General features: G+C 38.5%; 1 protein-coding gene across 1 annotated transcript in view; it reads right to left on the reverse strand.

Moving 5' to 3' along the window:
• METTL4 (methyltransferase like 4) overlaps positions 1-7,686 on the reverse strand; it is a 58,489-nt gene that overhangs the window by 28,616 nt on the left and 22,187 nt on the right. The window lies entirely within an intron of this gene.

Consider the following 7,686-nt stretch of genomic DNA (forward strand, 5'->3'; position numbering starts at 1 on the left):
AAAAAAAAAAGCAAAGTGAGATAGCATCTCACTCCAGTAGCAGTGGCAAAGTTTAACAGAACAGCAAGTGATAAATGTTGTAGAGAATGTGGCAAGATAGGAACTCCTATATGTTTTTTCTAAGATTGTAAAATGGTACAACCACTCTGGAAGGCAGTTTGGCACTTCCTCAAAAAGCTGAACATAGAAATTTCGTATGACTCAGCTATTCCATTGCTTGGAATATACCCCAAGAAAATGAGAACTGAAGCTCAAATGGAGACCTGTACACCAATGTTCATAGCAGTGTTATTCATCATCATAAGAAAATATAAACAGCTGAGATGTCCAATCACAAATTAATAGATTGAGAAGTTGTGGTACACTCATATGATGGAATACTACATAGCACGCAGGAGCAATAATTTTCTAAGTTACTACTGAACTTGGAAGAGACTGAAGAGCATTATGCTGAGTAACTATATCAGTCCCACAAGGACGAATACTGTATATAACCATTACTGTACAATGAGTATGAGGATCCAAGAGGGATGGGGAGTGGAAGCACAGGGGTGAGGATTGGTGGGAGGGTCTTAATCATAGGGTTGCATAATTCAGTGAGTGGAGAGGTGAAGGAAATGAATGGGAAGGATCTTGTGTGATAAACAATGTATTCAAATTTTGCAAATAAGTGTAATTTTTTTAAATGTACAGGCCTTTAATAACAGAGCTTCAAAAAATATGAAGCAAACATTGATAAAACTGAAGGGAAAACATGTTGGAGATAAAGAGTACCTAAGTTCTGGTAGCCTAGATGGTAAGGAATTTCACTGCAAATCCAAAGGCAAGAGGTTCAAATCCACCAACAACAACAATGTGGGAAGAAGATGGGCAATCTCCTCTTGTGTAATTTGCAATCTTTGAAAATCTGCTGGAGGGCCAGCTATTAGTTGGTCCTGACTTGATAGTAATTAGAGTAGAGTATCAGTAGACCATTTTCAAAAACTATTAGTATGTCTCAACAGAAGAGAACATGCTCTGCATTTCTTAAGGGAACTGAAAAATTTAAGCCTCGAGTCATAATAATGAAAGATATTATGGGCAATATACTGAATGATCCAGAAAGCATCAAAAGAAGATGGAGGACATACATAGAATCACTTTAACAAAAATAACCCACTGACACCAAAAAACCTCAGGAAACAAGAGCCAATGGTAATGAAGGGGAAACTGGAAACTGAATTGAAGGCACTGGCAAAAAATAGGCCCCAGAAATCAATGGAATACCAAGTGATTTGTTTCAACTAACAGAGGCAGCCTTGGATGCACCCTCGTCTACACCAGAAAATTTGGAAGACAGCCGTCTAGCCGAGGGATTGGAAGAGGTCCATATTTGTCTTTATTCCCAAGAAAAGGTAATCCAAATGAATGTGGAAACTATTGAACAATACCATCAACATCACATGCAAGCAAAATACTGCTTAAGATCATTTAAAAACAGCTAGAACAACACATAGGGAACTGTCAGAAGTTCAAGCACAATTTAGAAGAGGTTGTTGCACCAGGGATATCATTGCTGATGTCAGATGACTTTGGCTGAAAATAAGAAATCCCAGAAGAATGTCTATTTGTGCTTTATTGACTACACAAAGGCATCTGACTGTGTGAATTAAAACAAGTAAAACCTAACCTTAAGAAGAATGCAAATCCCAGAGCACTTAATGGTGCTCATGCAAAACCCTAGACCAGGAGGCTACTGTGTGAACAGAGCAAGGGAATACTACATGGTTTAAAACTAAGAAGGGAGTGTGTCAGAGTTGTATTCTTTGTCTGTACTTATTTAATCTGTATGCTGAGCAAGTTATCCAAAATACAGAACTCTTTGAAGAGGAGTGTGGCATCAAGATCAGAGGGAGACTCATCAATAATGTGCATTATGCAAATAACACAACCTTGCTTGCTGAAAGTGAAGAGGACTTGAAGTACTTGTTGCAGAAGAGTAAAGAATACTGACTTCAATACAGATTGCACCTCAATGTCAAAAAAAACAAAGATTCTCACCACTGGACCTTTAGGCAACATCATGATAGATGGAGAAAAGATTAAAATTGTCAACAACTTCATCTTACTTGGATTCACAATTAACACTCTTGGTACCAGCAGTCAGGAAATCAGGAGACGCATTGCATGAGGCAAGTCTGCAGTTAGAGACCTCTCCAAATTATTGAGGAGTAATGATGTAAGTTTATGGACTAAGGTGCATCTGATCCAGGCCATAGTCTATCCGATCACTTGCTATGTACCTGAGAGCTGGACAATGAATAAGGATGACAGAAAAAGAACTGATGCCTTTGAGCTGTGGTATTGGAGAAGAGTACTGAACATCCCTTGGATGGCCAAGAGAACAAACAAATATGTCTTGGAGAAGGTACAGTCAGAGTGCTCTTTGGAAGCAAAAAAAAATAAAGCTTCACCTCACATACTTCAGGCATCTTGCAAGGAAGGGCTGTTCCTTGGAGAGGGACCTGATGCTTGGAAAGGCAGAGGGTCAGTGAAGGATAGGAAGACTTTCAACGAGGTGGAGTGACATGGTGACTGCCACAATGGGCCCGAATGTGTCACAAAGTGCAAAGATGGCACAGGATAGAAGAGAGTTCAGATCAGTTGTTTATAAGGTTACTATGGGTCATATTTAACTCAACAGCACCTAACAACAAACAGAAGAGCAATAAGAATACAGAGAGCAATAAGAATACAATACTATAACACACACACACACACACACACACACACACACACAGAAAGAACACTTTGCCTAATAAGAGCACAACACATATTCTTCTTCAGTATACATCAATAATACTCCAGTTTACACTGTTAGAGAGGAATACTGGAAATTTCAGAAGTATGTGGAAATTAAACTACAAATATTAAATAACTAATAGAGTAAAAAAGAAACCACAAGAAAAACTACAAAATACTTAGAGATAAATGGAATTGAAGTACAATCCAGCAAAACTTAAAGAAAGTTTTACAGAAAGGCCATCTCCAACCAAACTAAGCCTGTGGTCATTGAGCTAAGTTGCCCCCCAAGCTTTCCAAAACTATCCTTACAAAAAAACATTTCATGTTCTCCCACACACTCCTTACCACTGGAGTGCCTGGTGAATTCAAACCAATGCCCTTTCGGTTACCATCCGAGTGTTTAATTCACTGTGCCACCAAAACACCCTATAAATAACCTCAATGGGTAATGGACAGCAAGAAACACATGCATGAGAAAAGATGAATGCTCTAAAATTAGTAACTTCACTTTACACTTGGAGGAAATAGTGAAAGGAGAGCAAATTAAGCCAAAAAAAAGTATCAGAACTAAGGAAATCATAAGCATTAGAACAGATAAAAATAGCAGAAAAACAGAGATATTAATGAAGTAAAAAGATAAATAACTCAACAAATAATTAGCTAGGGGAAAAAATGAAAGACATGAATAAAATAATGGGGATGTTACTATCCAGCCTATTAATTATAAGAGGATATTAACAATTGTACCTGAATAAATTAAATGAAATCAATTTTTTTAAAGCATACAGGCTTTCTCAATTGACTCAAGAAAGCAATTCAAACATCACTAAAGAATACATATTGCTATTATTGTTGTTATATGCCTTTGAGTTGGGGCCGACCGATAGCTGATCCTCCAGTTGGTTTTCAGAGGCAGTAAATCCCACAGGAAGAGATTGCTCATCCTTTCCCATTGAACAGATGCTGGAATCAAACCATTTGTCTCTGGTATGGCAGCACAGCTTCTTAGCACTAGGCCAGCAGAGCTCTCTCATCATTCTTTAGAAAAAACATAAAGATAGCAATATATACAATTGTTCTTGTGGTGCTGTGTGCAGCCTAGTCAACTGAGACTCACACTGATCCTGACTTTTGAAACTTTCTGTTCAATTCTTATTTAATCAGCTTATTTCATTCACTGTAGCTACTCGATTTCAGAGTCCCTCTGACATCAGTTTTGTTCCACTCATCATTTTCTTTTTAATTACCTTTTGTTTCTTCTTGAAGGAACGTCCCTGAAATTATTCCACAACTCATCTGGCTCCAAACCTATTCTTCAGACAGTCTTTAAATTGAGGTCGGTTAGACACAAGGCCCATTTTGTATCTGGCCCTGGCATCATCCACACTACTATAAGCTCAGACACTTCTGTTGTGGGCTAGCGGAATGTGCATTTCCTGGCCTACAGTCACAGTCAGCTACTTGATTAGTGGGAACACCACCTCTGACTGGGGTCCCTGCCTCTGCACACAGCACGGACACCTTTGGAGCTGTCCACACTCTGTGGAGTTTACCCTCTTTGGACATCTCGGGTTGGCAATGCCTATCTCTTCATGCTAGTCATCTCTCTCTGTCTGAGGATCCTGCCTGCAGCCATCCCCTGGACTGGCAAAGACTGGCCAGGCAGATTACCCTGGACTCCTCTGAGGTCAACAGAAATTCCTTCCCAGGCAGGGTGCCTCACCTTAGGCACGCTCTAGACGAGAACAAGTGCTAACAGCAGCCCAGCTCTCATACTGGGGCTTCAACCTTTTTTAAGGTGATCAGAACTCTGGCCTGACTGACACCCCTACAACAAACTTCTGCTAGACCGAAAGTCATCCTGTGCCAGGTCAGCCATCTTGCCTCCACTCAGCTTAGCAATGGCAAGAGTACAGGTTGATGGCCAGGCTGGCCCTCTCCAAGATCCCTTCTTTTTCATTTCCCATCACTGTTAAGATTGCTTTGGTTTTTTGGTTTGTGTGTGTGTATGTTTACCTACCTTCCACTTTCTCTTCTTCTGGCTAGTTTTTTGCTTTTCACTAGCCCATCTTTTATTGTCTTTTTTTTTTTTCTTTCATTCTCTTTTTTGCCTTTCTATTCTGATCTTCCTTTCCTTTGTACTCCTCTCAGTTTGAATTTTCCTATTTTATTTTACTGGCCAATCTTGGATGGGATGTTTTGTGGGCTTTTTCCCCATTTCCCTTTCATCTGTGTCCCATTTGACAAAAGCCACAGACCAAAACCAACAATGACCATTACAGCCCAGAACTAATATACCTGAGTACACCATTCAGAAACTGACCCAGACACAGAAGCACAAATAATAATTAACACTGTTGCTGTTTTATTGTTATTGTTGTTAGGTGCCATAAAATTTAGCACGATTCATAGTGAAACTATGAACAAAAGCTCTGATCCCTGTTCTATCCTATGCCATCCTCACACTTCCTGACACACGAGCCCACTCCATATCAATCCATCTGGTTGAGGGTCTTCTTCTCCCTCACCGACCCTCTACTCTTCCCAGCATCATGTCCCTCTTCAAGGAATAGCACCTCCTAGCAACAGGTCCAAAGTATGTGAGGCAAAGCCTCATCATTCATGCCTCCAAAGAACACTCTGGCTGCACCATCTCCAAAACATGTGTTCATTCTCTTGGCCATCCATGAGATGTTCAGTGCTCTTCCTCAACATCACAGCTCAAAAGCATCAATTCCTTTTCTGTCATCCTTATTCACTGACCAGGTCTCAAATGCATAGCTAAAAATCAGAAAGACTATGGCTTGAATCAGATGCACCTTAGTCCTCAAACTGACATCATTATTCTTCAGTAATTTGGAAAGATCCCTAATTGTAGCTTTTCCCAGTGCAATATGTCTCCTTACTTCCTGACTGCTCATACCAAGGGTGTTAACTGTGAATCCAAGCTAGATGAGGCTGTTGACAGATTCAATCTCTTCTCCATCCATCATGACACAGTCCATTGTTCCAACAGTAAGAATCTTTGTTTTGTTGATATTGAGACGTAATTCATACTGAAGGCTGCATTCCTTGTCTTCAGGAACAAGTGCTTCAAATCTTGCTCACTTTCAGCAAGTAAGGTTGTATCATCTGTATAATGCAGTTTTTTGATGAGTCTCCTTCCAATCATGATGCCACACTCCTCTTCATAACGTCCAGTTTCTCAGATAATCTAAACATTATGAACATACGAGACTAAAAATAACTAGTGGTATCAGTCTACATATGAGGACAATTAAAATACAAAATGATGGAAGGAAAGTGTAGTTACAGATTTGTAAATGGAGAAGAATTAAAGGAGATCACCAAGATAAAGTAAACAGCTTTTGACTTGAAAATTAAACAGTAATTTATAGGGCAAATTCTAAGAAATAAACGCCCCACCAAAAAAAAAGGGAGGGGGATCATACACACACTCAATAAACAGGAAAAAAACAGCAATGGAGGAAATGACAAATAAAATACATAAAATTAACTCAGCACAGAAATGTAGAAGGAACAAAGAAATCAGAAATGCTACACATAAAAAGAGGGGTGCAAAAAAAAAAGAGAGGAGCAAAACAACTGCAATAAACAAATGTATTGATAATTACAATGAACGTGAATGAACTAAATACACCAGCAAAAAAAAAAATCAGTTGAATAGATATGAAAACATGAACCTTTAATATACTATCTACAAGAGACATAACTTAAGAGAGAAGAGGACAGACTGAAATTCAAAGGGTCGGAAAAACATCAAGCAAATGGCAATCTAAAAAGACCAAGCATGGCAAATACCTATTTTTGATAAAAAGATTTCAAGGATGGTATAACCACGCTGGAGAGCAGTCTGTTGTTTCCTGAAAAAACTAAACACAAAAATCCCCTATGACCCTTCTATTCCACTGTTAGGAATATACAACAAGGAAATTAGAGATGAGGCACGAATAGAGATAGATACATCTATCTTCAAACCATCATTATTCACAATAGCAAGAAAATGCAAACAGTCCAAACGTCCATCAACAAATGGATTTAGAAATTGTGGTACATTAAGCAATAAGGAACAATGATATCCTAAAAATCTATATAACATGGGAGAATCTACAGAGCATTATGCTGAAATAACTCAGTCTCATATTGCATAAGACAATTGTAAAAATAGGATACCTGAGCAAAATGTGTATACATGTCCAAAAGGAGAAAAGGGAAGGGGGAAGTGGACAGAAAAGGGGAAGGGTGGAAATTATTAGGACAGCAGAGGTGAGTAGGTGTGGATACGAGGGGAAGGAAGACAAAATTCAACAGGATCTTGGAAAAATGGGAAAATGATAGGCACTGATCAACAGAAATTAATTATATAAATACAATGTATATGAGCGATTGCATGAAACACAAAGTAAATAAAAGATTGTATAAAACATGAATGAAGTACAAAATACACCAATAAAATACATACACAGACATACAAGAAAGATTTGAACATGGTAATGATGTGCATATTTACTGGCCATGCTAAGAATCAGATAAAGACCACAGTAAAAATACTGTTAGGTTGTATTATGAAGGGAAAGGATTAGTACTAAACACAATCAACCATACCTACTTTTGTCTCTATTGATTTATATTTTCTTCTGAAAATATGTAGCATTTAAAATATAGTAACTTAAAATTAATGTTATACTGCATGGTGCCACTGTTGTAAAACAGGACTGACCTTGGGTTTGGGGAGAGACTGAGAAAGATGGGTTCAATAATGTATATGGCATTGAAACACATGAGGGAGAAAACTGTTTAAATGAGATATGTGATTAGATATTTTTGTCATGACAGGAGTCTAGAGCAAAGGCTACATGGTGGAGTGGACCTGGGGGAGGG

This window comes from Elephantulus edwardii, unplaced genomic scaffold, assembly GCF_000299155.1.
Source record: "Elephantulus edwardii isolate Elephantulus edwardi_28Jun2011 unplaced genomic scaffold, EleEdw1.0 scaffold00097, whole genome shotgun sequence".
NCBI classification, from domain to species: domain Eukaryota; kingdom Metazoa; phylum Chordata; class Mammalia; order Macroscelidea; family Macroscelididae; genus Elephantulus; species Elephantulus edwardii.